The following is a 23656-nucleotide window of genomic DNA, read 5'->3' on the forward strand; positions in this document are numbered from 1 at the left end:
ACACGAAATTAATCATTCCTAGGGCAAAACATTCATTATTTTCTCTCAAATTACTCAAGAACAAACCCTAGGGAATCTACTTTCAAGGCTCAATCTTCAAGAACACTCCATCAGTCTTCATTAATTCAAGTACCAAGGTATGTGAAGTGTTCATCCAAGGGTTTCCTTCCACCCTTGGAGTTCAAGAAACTCTTTTAAAAACTTCAAGTTATTTGATTTCATGAATTCCATGTTGGATTTGAATATGTTCCTGATTATAATGTTAATTTGGTTTCTAATTCATGGTCTATTACAAGTTTCATGTGGAATTGATTATTATCTGTGTAGTATCATATGAAATCATGTTAAAGCCATTGAATTTGTGAATTTATGTTATGATGTCTACATGTTGCTTAGTATCATGTGCATAGTGGTGCTCCCCAAGTGTTTGTTAAAATTCTTATGTGAATTAAATGGGGAAAAATCATGACATGATAGTATATGTGTAAATCTATACCTTGCAAGTGTTTGATAAAATGTCTCTACGGATGAGTTATGAACAAGTGCACAATGTTATTCTTTTCAAGTTTACTCTATGCTTTACTTTCCATGTTATCGAGTCTTGGGGGTATTCAATACTCGAAAATTAGCTATTTACCTAGAGCTACAGTAGTTACAGAACAATCTCAGTAGTGTCACGAACAGTAGTACTCAGTAATCAGTCACAATCTCAGTTCAATATTCAGTTCAGAACTCAGTCAATTAATAGAATTCAATAGCACTCCGTCAGTTAACAGAACCCAGTGAACTCAGTTCAGTTTAATTAAACGGCATGATCGGTAATAGTTCGGTCCAGCCTAGTGCAGTTTAGAAACCTGTTTAGTTTCTATTCAGTTGGGAGTAGGATTCAGTACCGAGTGAATCCAAGGATGGGCACTCGCCTGCTAGCAGAGGGTGTGATCTTTAGAAACAGTCCTTGTGTTCCAGAACTACATAGCCACCGTAGGTTGAGCTGTCAGCCTGCCAGTTGAGGGTTAGTGAGGTGTTCTACCTGCCAATTGAGGGTACCACCGTTCTCATTCAGAACACCTTCCAGATGAGGGTGACTCAGTATTGTCTTTACCCGTGGCACGGTACGAACACCCTTCCAACTGGGGTTACAGGTTGGAACCTAAATCCATTCACAGAGAGGTATATCGATTCGATGATTACCTCCGATAATTTCAGTTTCATTTTTAGTAACAGAACTCAGGTCAGTTCTATAGAATCAGGACCATCACATACGGTCACTCAGCTCAGAATGAAACTCAGGACAGTTTTACAGAATCAGGACTGTTATAAACAGTCACTTAGCTATCAGTATTACAGTATCAGTAAACTCAGATATCAGTTAATTAACATTCAAAACTCAGTATCCAATATTGATATGATCTCAGTTACAGTTTATGTATTCATGCATGTATCTCATTCAGTTATATTCATGCTACTCAGTTAGTTGTTTGTTCATGCATATGAACCCATGCATATCAGCCTACCTCACTTAGCATACCAGTACATTCAAAGTATTGACGCATACCTTTCTTTTGTGCTATGATGTTTTATATCATAGGTTCAGACGTACAGACTCCTGACCACACTCATCAGCCCATCTATCAGCAGTATACCTAGTGGTGAGTCCTCATAGTTCGAGGACAACATATGATATCATGTAATTATTTCAGTGTTTAGTTTATTTAAGTAGTCGGAGTTAGTTGAGGGCTTGTCCCATCAACTCCAATTTCAGACAGTCAGAGGCTTTCAGACAGATATTTCAGTATTCAGATTTCAGTACTCAGTCTTTGTTTCGTTACGAACCTTATGGCGTTTACAGCCTTACTTTCGCATTTATTTCAGTTATATTGTTATTACAGTGTTACTATTGTTCAATGCTCACAGCAGGTATGTAATACCCTGAGTTTTCATATCATACACCTCTTATTTTTTCTTACGAAATCAGATCCAGCCTAAAGTAATGGTTACTTATAAGTTGACTCTCTCATTTCTACCTCCGCCATATAGTTATTTTCATGAGAATTCATGCAATCGCAGATCAATTCAATAACTCATTATGTTTAAGATTCAACTATTCAATTTATTTCAGTTGTGCATGATAGCTTATAGCTCCAGATTTCTTAGTAATTTCAGCCTAATTAACCACATTCGAAGATGAATGTTCCCAATGGGAAGATATTGTAATACCCCATACTTTTTCCTAGCTTAAAACCGTCCCTAGAATGTCAAAGATTTTCTTCAAAGATGAATAACTTTTATTTCATGCGGTATTTTCAAGATTTCAACTTTTTATTGTGTGGAAAATTGAATAAGTTTTCCATCGATACCAAATTCGCCAATTCCGACACTCGGTGAAGGAGTTATGACGTTTTTAAGTTGACAGTGTGCCACCTGGGCACTTGGCGCATTGCGAAGGCGGGTAAAATGACAATCGTCAATTTCAGTGGCCCTCTGCGATAGCCCTACATCGCGGAGAAGCCCAAATTCGTAATTGTCCCATTCTAGTAGCCCAACGCGAGTTGGCGCGTCATGCCAGTGGCCAAAATGACAAACTATAGAGCACCGCGATAGTGGCGCGTAGCGTTGCATGCCAATTCCCAATTGTCCAAATTCCAGTATGCCACCACGATAGTGGCGCATCGTGGTGGCCACTCAGTTCGAAAAAATATTACGTTTTCAGTTTTGTCCAGAAGTTTAAAGAGGGCATTTTGGTCAATTTTCAAGGCCCCAATTCATCCAAAACAGAGAATTTAACCCATTCAAAGCTCATCATATTCATATTTCATCTATTCACTCTCAAAAGAAAACCTTAAAGCTCAAACTTTCTCCCCAAAAAATCTAAATTCCTCCTTTAATTCTCCAAGGAAATTCAAGATTAAGGATTCCCAATTCAAGAACTCCAAGAACTTATCTTCAAAAGCATCATAGGAATCCAAGATTCAAGCTTTCTCATCTAAGATCATCAATTAAGGTATGTGGGGTTCTTCAACAAGGATAATCCTTTCATCCTTGTGCCCAAAATTTATTTTAATTACAAATTTACTGAATTTTAGGTGATTTGCCATGAAATTGAAGTTAGGGTTTATACCCATCATTGTTATTTACAAGCTTATGATGTTTCCAATGATTTAGAAGTTGAATCACATGATTATGTTCATATTTTCATACATAATCCAGAAATTTCCAAATTTTGAATTAACTTCTCAATGGTTACATTAGTAAGCATGAGCAATTTGATGTTTTAACATGAGATTTATGCATGGGGTGTTATCCCAAGATTGAATAGTATTACTTCATGAAAGATGATGCTTTAAACATCTTATGAGCAGATTCTTTTTAGTTTTTTTCTAAAAAAAGTTTTGATCTTTTGATCATCAATTTAGCTATGGAATCCACTTTACAGAATTTAGATCAGCTGTATTTACAGATTTACTCAGATAAAAGCATTTTTGATTTCATAATGAGCCATTATACTAGTTTAAAGTGGATTTACAATAGAATGGGCATAAAGACTAAAAAGGGAGTTGTATTTAGTACTGAGCGGGAAGTGTGTGATTAGCGTGCCTATTTTCCACAAAACTATGTAACCAACATAAGTATAAATTATGAGATTATTTCCATTTCTATATGGATGAAAGATTTAGCTTGTGAACGATCGCATGGAAAGTAGGTTATACTCCCTGGCAAGAGTATGACTCCTCTCCCCAACGTGAGGATTCCTCCTTAGGGGGACAAGAACGTTGGACTCCATGAATGCTCACATGGTTTATGTCGGTTAAGAGAACCTCCCTGCTAGCTAAAGTAAAAGAATAAAAGAAAAAACTTTTATAAAACTAAGTGTAAAGGCTCACAGTTTCACTCATATTATGCCTTACAGAAAGATCTTAGCTACAGACTACAGATTTTAGCTTTCAAATTTCAGATTTAAAGATGAGTCCTTTCTACACTTAGACAGTACGATTTAAAGAGAGAATACAAGTACAACTTTTAGAACTAAATGTTATGAATCACTAGATTTATAAAGTATGAATGCTTCTTATTATTTCAATATTTCAGATATTCTAGCTTATGTGAGTCATTTACATTTAGCATGCATTGTTTTATAAATGATGATTATGGGATAATGTTTTACGTATGCATTTCACCCCTATATACTCAGTACATCCTCAAAGTACCGATCCACATATACGTCTATGTGCTACATTGTCTCATAATGTAGGTACAAATTGTAGTATGTACAGACAGATCAGACAGTTGCAGATTCCAGCCAGCAGATAATGAGTCCTCCTACTTCGGGGACCTTAGTTAGATGTTATTTATGTACTTTACTTTCTTACTCATATGTATTGATTAGTGGTAGCTGGAGTCGCGTCCCAACTATCTATAGTCAATATAGTAGAGGCTTCACAGATGTCAGTTAAAGTCAATTATGTAAATTTCAGTCCCTCTTTTCAAATTTTATCAGAATGTACAATTGTAGCAGTATTGTATTTTCACAGATTCCATCATTGTTATGTTTCCGCACAGTAAACTCAGTCATTTTAGACATATTTAATCAGTTGCTTATTAGTGTGCCAGCTCATGAGTTTGCTTAGGATCACTTGTGGTCCTAAGCACCATGTGACATCTCGAGATAAATTTTTGGGACGTTACAAGGTACCAATCATGGGTTAGCGGGTGGTCCTTCGGGGTCGCTAGCACCGTGTAGCGTCCTGGGTACAGACTCAGGGCGTTACATTAACAATTAATGAATGAAAACTCAAGTCAGTGTTTTGGCTCTTGTAAAAAGTCATATGTCATTTCCTAATTGGTCATACATTTTAATTTAATTTTTGAAACCTAATTTGTTGACCCATTTTAAGATAAGCATACAAAATATTTTTTCCCTCGTTAGAAATTACGTCTATTTCATATAGAGTCTGCATTTCATTCGAGTCCATGTAGATCATTTTTTTTTCAATAGTTGTTGAAGAAAAGGAACCGGCAAGATGAAAGCTAAAAAGTAAAAGACTTTAGGCAATTAGAATTAAAACTCTTTTAATAGTTACTGAGTTCATGAAAGTAGTTATGCTAGGATTATGTTTAACTGGCTTTGTGATGAATCAGTTCTCTGCCAATGTTATGGCAATGACAATACTTTTATGGTGATTTTGAGTTATCAATAACAACTAAATTAATTACTCTCGTATTTTAGTTCAATAGTAGTTGAATTCAATAGTTGGTTACATGAAATGTCAATAACAATGCCTTTATATTGCCGCAATTTAGTGTTCAATATCATCAATGTCAGTTCAATGTTTCATTTCCTAAAGGGTCATAAGATTTAGTTGTTAGTTCAAGGTTCATTGTGAGGAACTAACCTTGAATGAAGAAACAACTGAGTCTGACGAGAGAGAAAATATTTTGTATGTTTCTTGATCAACAAGGTGGCTTTTAAAAATTAAACTAAAATATGCAGTCAATTAGAAAATGTCAAGTGGCTTTTTACAAGAACTAACCGTTGACTTGAGCTTCATCCATTGACTGTTAGTTTGAGGGATATGTTTGAGTCCAAAAACAAACATTAAGGATATTTAGTCCCAAAGGTAGAAGACGGATATTTATAAACCTTTTCTCATAATTTAAGAATATTTTTGGTAGTTTTCGTTCTATTTATAACTTCAAAATTAAACTAATTAAACAAGCATATATACTTCCTTATTCTATACTGTATCTACTTGGCAGATGTTACAGGAAACTCAACTACTTGCTCTAAGCTATTAAGTCTAGTTTGTTGGTTTTTTGATTAGTCATTTTTTAAAAGAAACAATTGCTATAGAGTCAGGCCTGCTCTACATAGTGAAAAATAAGTAATTGCCTTAGCCTTTAAATTTGAGGAGCCTTATTTCTTTATAATAATTAGTTTAATCACACGTGTTTCACACGTGTAATTTTTTATTATTTAAAATTAAATGATTTTGTCAATTGAAAAGATTTTTTAATGAAAAGAAAAAAGTTCAAATCACTTCTCAAGATCCTTCACACTTTAATATAATAATGTAAACATAATATATATTTTATTGTAAGAATATATATATTTTACTACCAGAAATTATCACTTTTGCGCTGAAAGATATGCATCGTATGATGTGGTGTCTTAGAGCTATTATGTTTTTCCATTAAATTTCTCTACTTTGTTATGAATAAAATTGGTTGGCTTTGAAAATTATCATCATAAACCCTAAGACGTATTCAAAAATTCTAAACTACCGATTATGCTAAAATCAACTATTATTTTTGACAAGTTAAACACTAACAAAATGTCCTCCTCCCTTTATGTTTCTAAGTACAAATAAAATCATAAAATCTGAACCATAAGGGGAATTTGACACCAGTAACCTACACAACAAAAACAGTAAAATATTATAGAAAATAATATGAACTCACCAATTTATATCGTAAAGACAGTACAAGGACCATACGATTTTTTGCATTCGCATTGTGTTAACCTACACTAAAGTTGGTTTAGTCTTAAGCATGGTAAAACATGTATTCAAAACTAATAAAAAGACAATTTACCACAATAAAAACACTAAGTGGTACACCACTACCATACACATTAGGGCATCGGAAAAGGATCTCTAACCTTAATACAAGAAGTTCTCAAAATTCGATCGGACGTTCATCAATAATCTATAAACACAAAAAAATACAATAATAATAGAGATATTAAAATAGTACGGATAAACTCAAACTTTACACAAAAATTCATCAAATCCCAACCAAACATTCATTTACCACTTATATTAGAGAACAAAAACTACAAAAAAAATAGATTTTAGAACAACATGATTTAATCTAACCTTACACAAAAAAGTTCTCACAGTCCGACCGAACATTCTTCTGTAATATAGACTTGAAATTTATGAAACTATTATAGACCACAACTTCAAATTTGAATGATTAGAAGCTGTGGTCCGAGAAGAATAACGGCAGCCAATGACATTCCTCCCACTGTAATATTTCAATTTAGTCGGATCGATAAATTAGAAAAAATTGAAACAAATGAAGATAATCGTTGTAACAAGCTAGAGTGCTTTACTTTAGTGTAGAATTTTTCGACACAAATTTAAATTTAATTAGATTCTAATATAAATATTAAATATCAAATGAAAAATTTTTAAAAATATATTTGCTAAACGTACAGTTGTATGTGCACTCAACACATTCGAATGGCACTACAAGAAATGCGCCTTTTAGCCACGGTCAAAACCGTGGCTAAATGGTGCTATAACTGTGGCTAACATGTCCTTGCCATGGTCACTTAGACACGGTTTATAGCGTGTCTAATGGGGGCGTCGCCAGTAAAAGTTGCATTTTTTGAGCAGTGCATTTTTTGAGAAATCGACATGAATGTAGCATCTAAAGTGAAGATTCCTCACAACGTAGATGATAAAAAAGTAGAATTCTTCTTAACTAAGACACTAGCAAAGCAGAATTCTTCTTAACGCTCTCAAATGTGATGACCCCCCAATCACTATCCATCAATAAATGACTTTTACCACAGCTTACCTATTAAACCATCCCCACTGGCAAAGAAACCAAGTGTCGATGAAACAAGGTCAATACATGTGTTATCTTAAAACTTTGAGCTTTCTAAAAAAGGGTCAATGCAATCAATCAGAGAGCAGCCAAACTGGAAATCTTATAGCTAAATGACTACAGTACATACAAGTAAATAAGATGGAGGTTCATACAACTTGTATGTACAAGTGTGAGAGTGATAAGAAATGTAAGTACCAAATATGAACATTCTTAAAAAGGGCAGCCCGGAGAACCAAAGCTCCGGCTATGAGCAGGATACGGGGAAGGATCCTACCACAAGGGTGTATTCTTAATCACAAAATTTAACATTATCAAAGGACTCACTGATCACAAAAAAGACATTTCGTATAACTTGAAAGTCTCATGATAATGAAATTATAACTATTATGCCAATTATATATACAGTAGGTAACGAGTTGGTTTGCGGAGCGATTCTATCATTTCGATTTCTAGAGGAAACAGATAGACAACATAAACCATATTCAGAGTTCAAACACAACTATTCTAATTTATGTTTCATACAAAGGAATCATGCTAAACATGATGGTGATGTCCTGAATGTTGTTTATTTGAGGTAATTAATGATGCTATTGTACTAGCATTCATATACTTGGGTTTAAAATATTAACTGTCCTCGATAAACTCAACTCAATTCCAGATATTAACTCAAGAAAAATTTATCAAGACCATAATTAGTTCTCCAAATGTAATGACCCATTTTGTCGTTACTAAATTATTCGTAATAAATTCATATTTCTCAATATTAACTTGGGTTTAAAATATCCAATATTTTATTTATTATGGAGATATTATGTCAACTCAAATTTTTCGGCGAAGATTCTAGCCTTCGGATGTGTCTAAATAGACTCAAGCTCGATGAATTTAATTATTCATGAGTGTTAATATCAATAATTTAGTTTGAAAGTTCTTTTGGTATGAATTAAGGTCGTACAATATACCTAACACAAAGTTAAGTTTAAAAATTTCTTTCCAATACAGTTTCCATATGGATTTCTATTAGGGCTAACTTAAAACAGCCATATCTCATATAATATAAAGAGTTAGGGGTCTCAATGCCTATCAAATTAAAGATCTTTGAGACCTCTTTTCAATGCAATAAACCGTTTCACAATCCGAGTTCAGAGTAAAAAGTTATGACTGTTTTACTGAGCACTGTCCGAGTTGAAACATGATTTCGCTGTAGCGAAAATTCTGATGATATTTAAATCAGCTTTAGCCGTATTTTAGGTCTAAAATTTTCAAATTTCATTCCCCAACCCTAGAGAGGTGACTTTCCAAAGCTTAAGGTGAAATTCCTTTGTTGAGATAAGTTTTTTCATTATTTTCTTCGTCTTTTAAACCTTTAACATCTTGAAATCCTTAAGAAGATCTTTAATGGTGGAATCTTTTGGGGAATACTCATGGATGTTTTAGTATGGCCTAGAGCTGATTCTAATATATAAATTAAAGATTCCTAACATTAATTTCATAAACTAGATTATGAATTTTGATGGTTAGGAACCTAGAATTCCAAAAAGGTGAGACTTTAGCATAAAAACTCCATTAATGGAGATGGGTTAAGCTTGAAAGAGCTAATTAATGATTAATTAAACTTTGGGAATGATATAGACCTTGAGTTAAGGGTAGAATTAGTGGGTTTAAATTTCCAAGATTGACTGTTTTTGCATTAATTGCTACTTCATTAATCTTATTGATTAGCGTACCCGTTGTATTTGCTTCTCCTGATTATTTGTTTGAAGAATAATTATTTAATTACTCTTATAATTGCTTGATTTTTAGATAATTTATTATTCCAAGGCATGAAGGAAAGGAAAAAGCATCTTTGTTGCAGCTTGGTTCTTCCAAAAGCTCGGCGTCCAGGTAGCCTAAGTTTAATGAGTAGAAGATTGTATTATTTTATATTTTCATAATTTAGAATTGATGCGAGAAAGCATGTCTAGGCTTGCGGGCATAGAGTTGAGGTGGATAAAGACATGAGTACTTAACTTTAATCCCAAAAACTATACTATTGATTGATTATGTGATATTTATGATATTATATGTTATGTGCCCGAAAAGAGATTGTTGTAAATGTAGTATATGAACATGATGTTTTTTTAGTTATTCTTGTGATGAAACTAGTTGAGTGCTAGTTATAGGTGGCGATGTTAGAATCTAAGTTGCGGTATTTAAGAAGATAATGATATTTTTAATAATTAATGAGTAATTAAGGCTTCACTAGTGACTTGTATGCATAAGAATTAAATTGTGATTTATTTTATGATATTCTTGTTTTGATATTGATAAAAATACTATATCTATTGAATGTCCATGAGAGGCTAATTGGTGATAATAATGATTTATTGAATTGTGCCGATGAGTGGCTTGTTTGATAATGATAACTCCTTGAAGTAATGATATGAATAGCTTGTTGATAATCATGATGAATTATTGTAATAGTGCCCATGAGAGGGTCAAAACGTTGATAAATGAAAGAACTTGATCGAATTGCCTTATGATTTTTAGTGCACTTATAAATTTAGTACGACATATTGCATCTCGAAAGATAGTGTGAATTTAATAAAATGTATATAGTAGGCTACGGTTTAATTGAAGTTTAGACTCGATTTAATTGTGTTTATACTTCTAAATTGGATACTTGTTGATTGGTATTCGGACATGCTTGAAATTGTTGATGTTTGGATTGTTGGTGCGTGTATAAATGATTATTGAAAATTTACTTGATGGAATTGTCTTATGACTTTAAGTGTACTTGTAAAAATAGTACATTGTGTTGTATGCTGTGAGGTTGTGTAAATTTGATATTGATAATACTTATTTATGGTGGATCGAGTACCACGTTCAAATACCGATTATCAAATTACCGAACTCAAATTTTGCAAATACCGAACCGAAGACCGAACGTCCACCCCTAGTTACGGATATGTATATGTTAGATTGGGTACCACGCCGGTACGGATATGTATATGTTAGATCGGGTACCATTCCGGTACGGATATGTATATGTTCGATCGGGTACCACGCCTATACGGATATGTATATGTTGGATCGAGTACCACACCATTACGGATATGTATATGTTGGATCGGGTACCACACCGGTACGGTACATGAACATAGATTGTTCCCTGCAAGTCATGACTATTTGGGCAAGAATAAGTTCTGTAGCATGTGTGTACATATTTGTGTTGAGTCTGTGGATGTGTACAATATGGTTGATACTCCTGATGGTTATGTGGCTTGTTTGTGAGCACTCTTTGACTTGTTATTGTTATATTGTTGATTCATTGGGTATTTGATTGTGTGATATGTATTTGAAAAAGTGAAACTTTGTACTTACTTATATGTTGGTGGAATTGCTTCATTTATACGTGTTTTAATCGTAGCTTACCAGAATAGCTAGTTATCATTCTTTAATATTATAAAGAGCATTTGGTTATTAGCCCGGGAGTTTAGTGTTGGTTGTTTTTTATTACGAGTTTGTTCCTGTAAATATGAGTAATGAAAAAGATAAGGTGAATAAAGAGGAATAGTGATGTATTAGCGTTGGATTGTGGTTGATTGTGTGAATTAATGAGGCTAGAGTATGTTGGTAGTGAATATAATATGCATGGAGTTGGAAGAGTAGTTGGATGATGTAAGTTATATCGGTAAAGTAATAATGTTATTACAACCTTAGTTAAATTATATTTCATTCAAGATGTCATGATTTATTTTTCTTAATTCTATTTTATGATTATATGGACTAACACGGTCGGTCGATGATGCCTACCAGTACGTGTGATTGTACTGACCCTACTCTTCTACATTTCTTCTTGAAGTGTAGACTGGATACAGGTTAGTTACAGTTACTAGATGGATGATGATATTTAGCACTAACTTCTGCACTTTCTTCCTGGCAAATGTTAGAGTTTTTATATTATTTATTTTATTATTAGTCTATGTTGTAGTAGATAGCTCGTGTACTATGTCTGAACAAATCTTGAAATAATGAAGGACACTTGTAAGAAGTTTCTGAAAAAGTTTATTTATTAATATTTAATTTATCTTATTATATGTAATTCAGAATTTTCATTCTTCCGCATATTTTTAATTGGGTAATAAAGATTCTCTAACTGCTTAGAATAGTATAGGTGGCCACACGATCCAATAATTTGGATCGTGATACCAAATTCAGAACTTAGACTCTACTCGTGTCCCGTTTGATTATATGTTCCATTCAAAGTACACAAACAAATCATGATTGCGTAAGAATATTGAGCAATAAAATATCAATCTAAAACTATTGCCCACTAGATTATGTCTCAACTAAAGTAGAAGCAATTTAGGCCACAATATGGACAAAAAGACAAGAAAACTCACACCTTCAACAAACTCGGGACGGACTCAAGGAATTTGTATTGAGCAGAATTATTCTACATTTAGCGAATCAATGAAGGATATCTTATTTGTGCCTGCAAGAAAACCATATCAAAATTTGTGTCCGCAAGGAAATCATATAAAACAAAAGTGTGCAACTTTGAAACAAATAGAACAATAATCTAAAAACATGAAAACGAGAAAAGCTTAAATACAACTAAAACTATTGAACATTAGGGAATTGCCAGAAATAACCTTCAACCACAATCTCAAGAAGTCAAACAAAACCTGTCGCCTTCAAACAAAGTTGCCCGAAATTTTATGCCCTAGAAAACCTGAAAAAGACAACGCCTCACTCAACTTTAAGAACCCCAACAAATACTTTCAAAAAATTTCAGATCAAATTGAAGGCTACAGAAAATTAATCCGATTTTGCATTCCCTTGCGAAAGGAAGAAAGTCAGATTATGCTAGAATTAATCAACATAAAGATCTGATACATGAGAAAATTCAAAATCTTCAACCATCCGCAACTATTAAAGCTGTGATGAATATGGTGAATTGGGTAGAGGTTTAGGTTTCTGAATTTTTTGAAAAGAGAAGACAGAAAATTAAAAGAAATATTAACACTGTGAAGTGTGAAAAAATGAGAGGAAAATGAAAAAAAGAGTTGCCGCAAGTGAAATTTCGGGCCGCCTTATTTACCCACGATATTTTACCCACATTCCTGCATAGCCATATAAAATGTGAGCACCGGAGACAACTTATTAAAAACTTAACTCCATAAAGTAATTAATTATAACATAATTTCTATAAAAAAAAAAAAGAGAAAGAAGAGAAACAAACGTAAGTCACAACTTGACGAATGAGAAAAGTAAGATGAGAAAATAATGAGAATTCTTTGAAAACTTGGAAAGTAAAATGTAAAAAATGAAGCAATTAAAGAGTTTTAGATTTTTATATTAACTAGTTAAACCCCATGTGTCTCGCACGTGTAACATTTGATTATTTAAAATTAGATGATTTTGTCTATTACAAAAAATTTTAATGAAGAGCAAAAAATTTAAATCACTTCTCAAAGATCCTTAACACTTTAATAAAATAACGCAAACATAACATATATTTTATTAAAATATTTAATAAATTTTCAATTCTTAAATATTGAAGAAATAATTTTGTCTAAAGCAGACACTTTTAACGAAGGACAAAAAGTTCAAATATTTCTGAACACCGAATCAAATAAAAACGAAGTTGAAATAAAATGAACCAAACTGAAATAATTCGATTCGGCGTTCGATGTCTACTTTTTAAAATTATAAATTAAAGAATTGAATTGAAATTTGATAAAATCGAATCAAAGAGCAGAACGTGCACTTCTAATCAACGCCTTAACAACATAAATCGTACTAATATGAATGAGAAATAATTCTTTTTTTAAAAAAACATACTTTTAAATCCTCTCGTAATCGGCACGAAGTCTCAACCACACACTCACATAATTTTTCTTTACATGTACATCATGCGAATGCCAACAATTGAAATTACAATAAATCATACGATAAAAAAACGTTAATAAAAGATGCATAATATTTAATATTGTTGACCTACAAATTAAAAACTGATATCAAAGAACATAAAACTAATCTTCTCTTGAACATACTCTTTAACAATTAAATTGTGAATGTTATTCTATTATTTATTGGAAAAAAGGAATGCTCAATATATAATGTATAAATTTTTTCCTTTTAAGAAAGAGTTGATGAAACATGGAAGAAATCTAATCTAATTTGAGAAACTTTTTTCATAAAAAACTAGTTATTATAGAAAATCAAGACAAATGAAACTTAAAAGAAAAGAAAATTAAGGACTCCTAATTAAATCAAAAACCATACTTAAAAGAAAGAAATTAGGTCGTATGCTAATTACAATCCGGCACTACTTATTTATTTTCTTTTTGAGGTGGGACGTGTGTTTTTAGTAAAAATAGTTAAATAATAATTTGATAAAATAATAAAAAGTCATTTCTTATTACGTATTTAAAACTTTTTAAAATTTAATACTTATTAAAATTTTCTTATTCTAAGGCTTTTATATTTGTTTCTAGATTTTTCAAATCTTATTAAAATTAAATTTAGTTGTTTTATAATTCTTAAACTAATGAAAAAAGTATTAGTTGTTATTAATTCTGACGACTTCTAATAAGAAAAGGTTTTACCATAAATATATATTAATTAATTATTAACTTTTAAAAATTAGAAAAAAATAGTGAAAAGACGATTTTGTCTAAAGCGAAAACTTTTAATGAAGGGCAAAAGAGCTCAAACAACATTTCTAAGGCCCTTCACATTTTTAATATATTATAGATATAGATATTGGACTTTGTATTAATTTGTTATTAATGAAAAAATACTATAATTAAAGGCCCACGAATATATATCTATTTTCTGAATATAATAAAAAATAATAAAAGTAATTAGAAAGTAGATTATAAGTATTATTCTTTTACGTATAAAAAATTAAAATTATATATGTATTACATCGGTTCAGTTTGGGTTCGGTTTAATTTTATTTTTTCTAATACCAAATCAAACCAAGAATGATCGATTTTTTTTGGCCAACACCAAACTAATCAAACCACACCATAAGTCGGTTTTTTCCTCGATTTGGTTTGATTCATCGGTTCGGTTTGACTTAGCGGTTCGATTTGTACACCCCTAATAACAATGATTAATTTTCTTTTCTTAAAAAAAAAATACTAGCAATGTCCTCCACATCTATCCCCTATCATCTTCTACCTATTTTCAGTAAAGTTTTTTTTTAGTAAGAATTACCACTCTCTCCCCCCTCTTTCTTCTTTTTATTCTTATTTTTGATAAAGATGGATAATTTATTAATAGCTAATAATATTTAGTACAGGATAGTAGGGCAGCAGTAGTGCCCAAGAGTGAGCTATTACAACAAAAAGTAGTAGCATGATTAGAGTAAGTAGTAGCATTATTACAATCCAACAGGTCCGTGTTATTTAAACTAGTACCAAAACTAAGACTAGAATCCGTAGTACTATTACTAGAGGTTAGGAGATTGGTGTGCTTAAGCCGAACAAAATATGTTCCCTTCTTGTCTGTTTCCAAAAACCGCTTCATGAAAGATGGCGGAATGCTCCATTCATTGATATAATCATAGTTAGTAGATAACGCCCCTTTTCTTGCTAGGACGTTTGCTGCTTGGTTTGCTTCCCGATAGCTATGCGGAATGGGCGGGTCCCACAGCCTGTGGAGTAATTTCCTGCATTCATTGATGATGTTAGTATACATTGGATGGTCGTTTTAATGAAAGAGAGAATTAACTTTGAGTCCACAGTTATGCTGAGAGGTATATAAGAGTATTTATATACAATGTGCAGTCTGTGCAGAAGCGCTAATAATTCTGCTCTAGTATTGTTGATGTGTAAGAAACTGCCCATGAACCCTATGATCCAGTGGCCCGCTTGGTCCCTAATTATTCCCCCTATACCCCCCCCCCCCCCCCCCGTCCTGAGTTTTCTAACGATGATCCATCCGTATTCAATTTATAGCCTTTTTCAAGAGGTTCCCAGTTCACGTGATATATGCCGGTATGATTAACAGTTTTAGTTTTATCAGATAGGGTAGAAAATTCTATTACCCGTATAGTAGGCAAGTCTGTTCTGATGGAGTTAGTAAGATGTTTATGGTAATTTTCATTCCTGGTGAGCCATACACTCCAAAGATAAAAGGGAAAGGTAAATTCCCATGTAAGTAGGCCTCTTTAGCTTGAGGTTTGGAACCTACCACTTTTAATTGATCTATCCAATGTTTATCCGAGTATTTGATCATTTCAATTTGATTATCCATACCTAACTTATGCCAAAAGACTTACAATAAAGGAAAATATGTTCAATTGTTTCTGAGTTTCCACATGCATAGCAGTTGGGGTTTACTTTTATACCTATAGAGTGTAGGTAACTAGTAGTAAGGAGTCTATTATGTTTACATAACCACAAAAGGAATTTGATTTTGTTTGGGCATTGGAGCTTCCATATCCATTTAAAATTTTTCTCAAGATCCCTACTTGGTAAGGTTTCGTTTCTAATGGACCAGTATGCAGAGCCTGTAGAAGAAGATCCTGAGTTGGTGTATTTCCAGGAGGCTGGTTTGTTAATGACATTTGGGTTGTTAGGAATAGAAACTCCTTTAATGAGGTTTATAAGGTTAAGGGGTAAGTTGAAGAGGATGTGGTCTAGATCCCACTTACCATTTTTGATAATTTCGTTACAGTTCTTCCCTTGTTCTTTGGTAACGGGCCTTGAATAAGCGATCTAAGTGGGCTTACAGAAGGAATCCAGTGGTCATGCCATAAGAAGATTCCTTCTCCATTTCCTATGGCCCAATATCAATTTTTTGAACATATTTCCCAACTCCGAAGGATGTATTTCCATGTCCTGCTATAAGTTTTCATGTAACTTGTACTAGGGAAGGTTCTATCTTTATATTTATTGATTAACATAGACACCCAGAGGGTATGTTGATTGGTATAGCATTTCCATGCTAGTTTCGTTATCAAGGCTTTATTTTAATGCTAGCATCTTGAAGGCTAAGTCCTCCTATATTCTTATTAGAGGTAATTGTGGACCAGCTTAAGGGGTGCAACTTTTTTTGCTCAGTCGAGGAACCTCATATAAATCTATATTTTTCAAAATTTCGAATATAAGTTGTATTTAGTATTTTTATGGTCAAACAAGACTTTAGAAATACAACAACAATATATCATGTGTATTTTCACAGAGTATGATCTGAAAAGAATAAAGCATATGCAGTTCACATGCACAACTATCTCAGATAAAGTAGAGAGATTATTTTGAAAATAAAGTAAACAAAATTTGTAATCAACAGGGCAATAAATCTAATATGTTTTTTCCAACTTCTAAAAAATCACATGAAATTATTATGATTGACTACATGTATATTTAATTTAAAATTAAATCATCCACTCACTTTTTGAACCTAAATTTTAATCTCCCATAACCTAAACTCACATAGCGTCAAGTTCCAGAAACACCAACATGGTGTAAAACTTGATTAAAAATAGCAACACATCTTACTTGATTAAGTGTATGTGTATATTATGCTAAATTTTGAATTGTAATGTCTTCAAAACTCAATAATAGCATTATTTATTTGTTATCAAAATTTCTCATTTCTTTTAGTGATACGTCAGTAAAGTAAATCAACTGAAATGTCTGTGCTAGTCCTTCCAAATCATCAATTGAAATCATGTAATGTTTTCGTTTTCAACACCTGAACTTCCCCTCTTGCTTCTAGCTTTGGATGTCCTTTTGTACCTTATATTTCCTCTAATATTTTTTTACTGGAAGGATTTGATGGAAAACTTTGTATAATCACAAAAAATCATCGAATAAATCACTAGACAGAGATATCAATATAGGAGAATGATTAGAATACTAATTTTGTTCCATTGCAAGAATAATTTGTTAAATATCTTCTTTCTTTTGTAATCAATTGCAAGTTTTTCTGTTACGCTAGTCTTTTCTAAGATAGGGTAGAGAAAGCAAAAATCGCGTACAAATTTAGGGATCACAATATTTATATTATGACTCTTATAAAAGGCAATCCTTTACTTATGACTCTTTAGAAGGGATACCTTTTCAATTAAGTTTCCATCATACTTATGAAAAGTTCCATGAGTTTCAATATATTCAAAACAAATACATACTAATAGATATTCACATTTTATGCCTCAAATACTTTAATACTTTATTAGATCATAAATTAAATTTCTGTAAAGATAGAATATCTGTGTTTAATATATTAATATGTGAGTTCACAAAATAGAAATTACTAACATTCTCTCGCTTGGGACCACATATATTTTCGAATAATCATACATAGATGAAACTTTAGTATGCACAAACGTTTGCTATCTTAATTAAAGTATCGCAAAATAATTTGATCCTTCCATACTACCAATATAGGATCAAAGCAGTTTTTGAAACATATATTCGAAACTAAACCCATCAATGATCACAAATATTAGCAATTCAATGACATGGATCAAATACAAAAATTACATGTACAATGATCTAAGTAATGCCTATTCCAAACTGAACCTACTTTATGACTTTAATAGTTTAATATCACTTTCTTACACCTTATGCAATTGCAATAGAAAGTTAATATCTTTATTTTTAAAGTTATCGATATACACATGAAATTCATAATAAGTTTCATAAAATTTTAATATGTACAGAATATAAACTTTAACATGTCAAAAACATAAATAAAATAACAAACTACCATTAGAATGACTCATCATCAACTCCGACAACACCAATATGAGTCATATGCCCATGAAATACTTTAGGTGGCAAACCTTTCGTGAGCAACTTCGCAATCATTGAATTTATACTAATATTGCCAATCAAAAAGAGACGACTCCAAACTTTTTCTTTCACAATAAAAAATTTAATATCTATGTGCTTTGACTTAGATGAACTTCTGTTGCTCTTCAAATATAACTCAACAGACTTATTATCACAATAAGTTTCAATGATCTTTCTAAGTCATTTGCATCCCGGTAATAAAATTTCTTAGCCATATTCCTTGATTTGATGCTTCATAGCATGCCATATCTTCAGTTTCATGGTAGAAGAAGCTATCACTATCAATGCTTATTTCACATCTTTTTTAAGAAACAACTCTTCCGACCAACGTGAAAATATAACCTTATGTAGATTTCATACTATCAAGACATCCAACAAAAACTAAATCAAAACACCCTACGATCTCCAAGTGATGTGATCTCTGATAAGTGAGCATGTAATCTTTAGTTCTTTGAAAATACCTCATAATTTATTTTATAATTTTTTAATGATCTATTCCCAGGTCCGATATTCCTATAATATACGTTATATCTGGATACTTATAAACCTGTGCATACATGAGACTTTTCACTACTGATGTATATGAAATTTTGTCTATCTCTTTTTTTCCTATTTTCAAGTTTGAACATTAGCGCAAATTAAATTTATCACCTTTTGTCAAAGGTATATCTCTTGATGTACAACTTTGCATGTCAAAATTACTTAACACTTTATCAATACAAGTCTTTTACGACAGACTAAGAATGTTTCAAGTACTATCCCTATGGATCTATATATCTAGAACAGAGGACGTTCCACCTAGATCTTCCATCTCAAATTTACTGAATCGAAATTTCTTGATTTCATGCAATAAACCTGCATCACTATTTGCCGGTAGAATGTCATCTACATATAGCATAAGGTTAATAAATTTTCTCTCACGAAAGTTGAAATATATGTATTGATTAGCAATATTTTTCTTAAAATTAAAAGAGGTTATCACCTAATCTAACTTTTGATACGATTGACGGAATGTCTATTTTAAATCAAATATAGACTTCTTAACTTTATGCACAAGGTGATTTTAATTTTGGGAGTTAAAAATTTCTGATTGAACCATGTATATCGTTTCTTCAATGTCACCATCGATAAATACAATCTTTACATCTATTTGATGTCGCTCTAAGTCATAATGAGCTACAAGTTCCATAATGATTCTAAAGAAATCTTTTGATGAAACTGACTAACGGATCTCTTTAAAATCTCTGTCTTATTTTTGAGTGAGTCCCTTGACAACTAGGTGTGCTTTATACCTTTCAATGTTACTTTTTGAATCATATTTGATTTTAAAAATTCATTTACAAACTAATCAATTTTGATCCTTGTGATAAGTCAATAAGATTTCAAACACTATTATTTTTTATAGACTTTAACTCATCTTTCATAGCTTTGATCCATTTAGCAGAGTTTCGACATGATTTCGCTTGTCAAACAGTTATAGAATTATCTTTCAATTTCATGTCAAAATCATGCTTTTGAAGATAAATAGCATAATCATTTGAAATTGCATTTTGCCTTTCTTTGTTAGATCTTCTTTTAGGCATTTCATAATATCATTGTGTTTTTTACAGTCTTGATTTACAGGTTGAACACATATGGTAAAGCAATGCGATATTATCAAGTTTCATACTCAGTTAAATATTTGCAAAAGATCAATGTTGTTCGCCTGATCCATCGTATCTCTCGTAGTATTCTCCTCCACGATCAGATTTGACAGCCTCAACTTTCTTGCCTAATTCAGTTTCAACTTCAGTTTTAAAATTTTCAAATTTTTTATTGAGGTATGAATAATACATACTGATACATATATGCATATTTCATACAATAATAATATAATTTCTACATATATCTTATATAGGTACATATTTTATACAATAATTATACAATTTCTATACACATTCTATACAATTTTTATCTACAATAATTATTTAAATACATATTCTATAAAATAATTATAAAGTTTCTACACACGTGTGCACGCATACACACACACATGATATATATATATATATATATATATATATATATATATATATATACACACATACATATTATGTAAACATATTTAAAACTATACAGTTTTTGCACATATTTTCTATAGTTTCTATATATATATATATATATATATATATCTTATATAGATACATAGTAGTTATACAGTTTCTAAGAAGTTGGATTTAATTATTTAAAAAAAAAAAAGAAATAAGAGTTTTTATCCCCAAGAATATTATAGTGAAACAAGAAAAAAAATGACCAAAAAAATAGATGGGCCGAAATGGCCTAGAAGGAAGGCGAGGACTGAAGTAGTCCAATAATCATTTAATGGCAATACTTAAGCTGATCGATCATAGTTGATAAATTAGTCAAACGTTTGTCATTTATTTTTAAAATGATCACTAAGTGTCCTTTTTTAAAGGACAAAAATAGCCCGCCAAACAAAAATAACCCACCAAAAATAGCCATCAAATTATATTTTCATCCGCTGGCCATTTGGCCTTGTTGTTCGCTACTGCTCCTTCTTCTTCGTCGTCTTCTTTTGTTTTTTGTTGTGTGCGTTTTTAAAAAAAATGGCTCTCTTATTTTTTCATAGTTTTTCTTCTTTTGTTTTAGCAATTGCTACTCTTTTTTTAATTAATTAAATAAAAAAGAGTGTGCTTTGAAATACAATAAAAAAGAATATAATGATAGCAATTATATATATATTTGATATCAAATAAATGTATATGTGCATATTTGATAGTAGATACCTGTGTCTTTGATACTAAATAGATATACATATTTTATACAATAATTATATTGTACCTATAAGTATTCTTCTTATACATATACATATTCTATACAATAACAATACAATCTTTAGATGTAATAATTATTTAGATACATATTTTATACGATAATTATATAGTTTCTATATACATTCTATATAATTTCAATATAAATCATAGTATAAATACGTATTCTATACAATAATTATAGAGAATCTATACATATTCTTTACGTTCTTTAACTAAAATTAAAGAAGAAGAAAAATCAATAGCATCAACAACAAAATTAAGATCAAATTTGAATCCTCTACCAATAACTTTAAAATACCTTTAGTTTTACTCTTTCACTTCATCACATAACTAATGATGAAGTAGTGAGTACAAGTAAAATTTGTCCAACAAAAACTCTTTCTAGAACTATAAAGTGTTGTCGAATGAATCTACAATGAAATATTCTTCGATGATTTTAGAATGTCAAAATTCATCTTCTAAAGATAATATATGATGTTCTCAATTGTAGCTAAAAGGACACTCCAAAAGAAAGAAAGAAAACTAATGCGCAAAAAAGTTCACAATTTTAGAAAAATTCGAAAAAGTAAAATCTAGAATTCACACGTAATATAAACACGTTGGCTAACATTAAAGAAAAAGTGAAAAGAAATTTCAATACGATACTTTTTAAAATGCTTTCAATAACAACCCTCGTTCCGTCATCTGGCTTATGTTCTTCATGCAGCATTCAAATCGAATGACTCTATGAAACTACGTCGATACTTTCATATATTATGAATAACTTAGGTGACATCTCTATTTTTTTTCTGGGTACACACGAATTTGCCAACTAGTATTAACATAAGTTATACGTTATGCCTAAAAAGTCATAAAAATCATGCATAATATAACATAAATTATGCCTAAATTTTGTAGTCTTTAATTTACGTCGAAAATATCATCGATTATGAAATAACAAGTAATTTATATTTTGTAATATAGCATAAGTTAATGCCTTAAAAAGCATAATAAGTTATTACTGCGTAATTCCTACAAAATATGAATAGAGGCAGATATTCAGTTTCAAAACACACAAGTTATATAAAAACATAAAACAATCATAATAAGTGAAAATTAAATGAATTATGTAAGGGTTTAACTCAGCGAAACAAATCAGATGAAAAATAAAAAATTGCTGGAAAAGAAATAAAATTTATGTTGGATTCTTTTCTATAAAAGATTGGAGAAAGATGAGAAAGAAGAATGTAGAAAAAAAATCAAAAAATAAAAAGTATAATAACAATTAAAAAAAAAAAAGACAAAAGAGACTACTTAGATTAATTTTATGTAATTTGAGATATTTATACTAATAGCTATAAATTGAAAATAAAAAGGCTGACAGGTTATGTTATGTCAAGTAGGTCAAACTTGGGTCATTCAACCCAAATAAGGAAGGAAATTCAACTGGTCAGCTAATTACTAGCCACTCGATAGGAACAAAAATTGAAAAAATTACATATTATAGACAAAATACTATATTAATTATATGGTATGCTTAACGTTTTAAAAAATTACAATTTATGGTTATTTGGTAGTTTAAAATCAATCTTTTTGTTCTATTGATTAAAAAAAAGGCAACAATGGGAACATCAAAATACACATTATTGTAGATATTTTCTTCAACTTTTTTCTCCTTATTTTTCTCTCAAAGTCACTCTAATATTCTTGATTTTACATTAAAAAAATAACAACATTGACAACATCATAATAGTGTTCTTCAAGAGATCTTCTTTAACTTTTTTCTCTCAAAATCACTCTAATATCACAAGATATCATTCTTGATTTTACTTTGAAGAACCTTTTTTGCGGATTTGTCATCTCATAAAATTCATTTAGGATATTTATTGAAGATTTGAGGTAATCTTTCAGTATTTTTGATATTAGATTTAATTTCTTTTTGATTTTTTATATTTTGCAACTCTTTCTATCATAAATTTAGATTGAGATAACTTAGTTCAATCATTATTTTCTTAATTCAACTAAATTGTTATCAATTGTATATTATGTGTCAATTATATATACATGTGTATATGTATAAGTTGTATATTAATTGTGTATATAATGTAATTGTATAAGTCGTATATGTATAAGTCCATTGTATAAGTCATATGTGTCAATTGTATATGTCAATTATATAATTCATATATGTATAAGTTGTTAATTGTATATGTATATATATGTGTATATGTATAAGTTGTATATTAATTGTATATATGATGTAATTTTATAAGTCGTATATGTCAATTGTATTGTCAATTATATAAGTTGTTAATTGTATATGTACATATAATTTCTTTTTTTTTAATTGTATATCTGAATGTTTGTATATTAGCATAGTGTATATTAAATATATCTGTATATATATATTTGTAGAATGTCTATTGAGTGTGT

General features: G+C 30.9%; 1 long non-coding RNA gene across 2 annotated transcripts; it reads right to left on the reverse strand.

Annotated features, from left to right (window-relative positions):
• Positions 1-4361: 4361 nt before the first annotated feature.
• LOC107861174 lies at positions 4362-12709 on the reverse strand. 2 transcript variants are annotated; one of them, XR_007052324.1, is made up of 4 exons: positions 12249-12709; positions 11999-12088; positions 6656-6702; positions 4362-6408 (listed from the first exon to the last, which is right to left on the reverse strand). It is a non-coding gene; the product is annotated as an uncharacterized LOC107861174 (long non-coding RNA). The 2 variants fall into 2 exon arrangements; XR_001671760.2 differs by having other exon boundaries at positions 4362-6702; positions 12249-12698.
• Positions 12710-23656: the final 10947 nt, after the last annotated feature.

Source organism: Capsicum annuum, chromosome 2, assembly GCF_002878395.1.
Source record: "Capsicum annuum cultivar UCD-10X-F1 chromosome 2, UCD10Xv1.1, whole genome shotgun sequence".
In the NCBI taxonomy this organism is placed as follows: domain Eukaryota; kingdom Viridiplantae; phylum Streptophyta; class Magnoliopsida; order Solanales; family Solanaceae; genus Capsicum; species Capsicum annuum.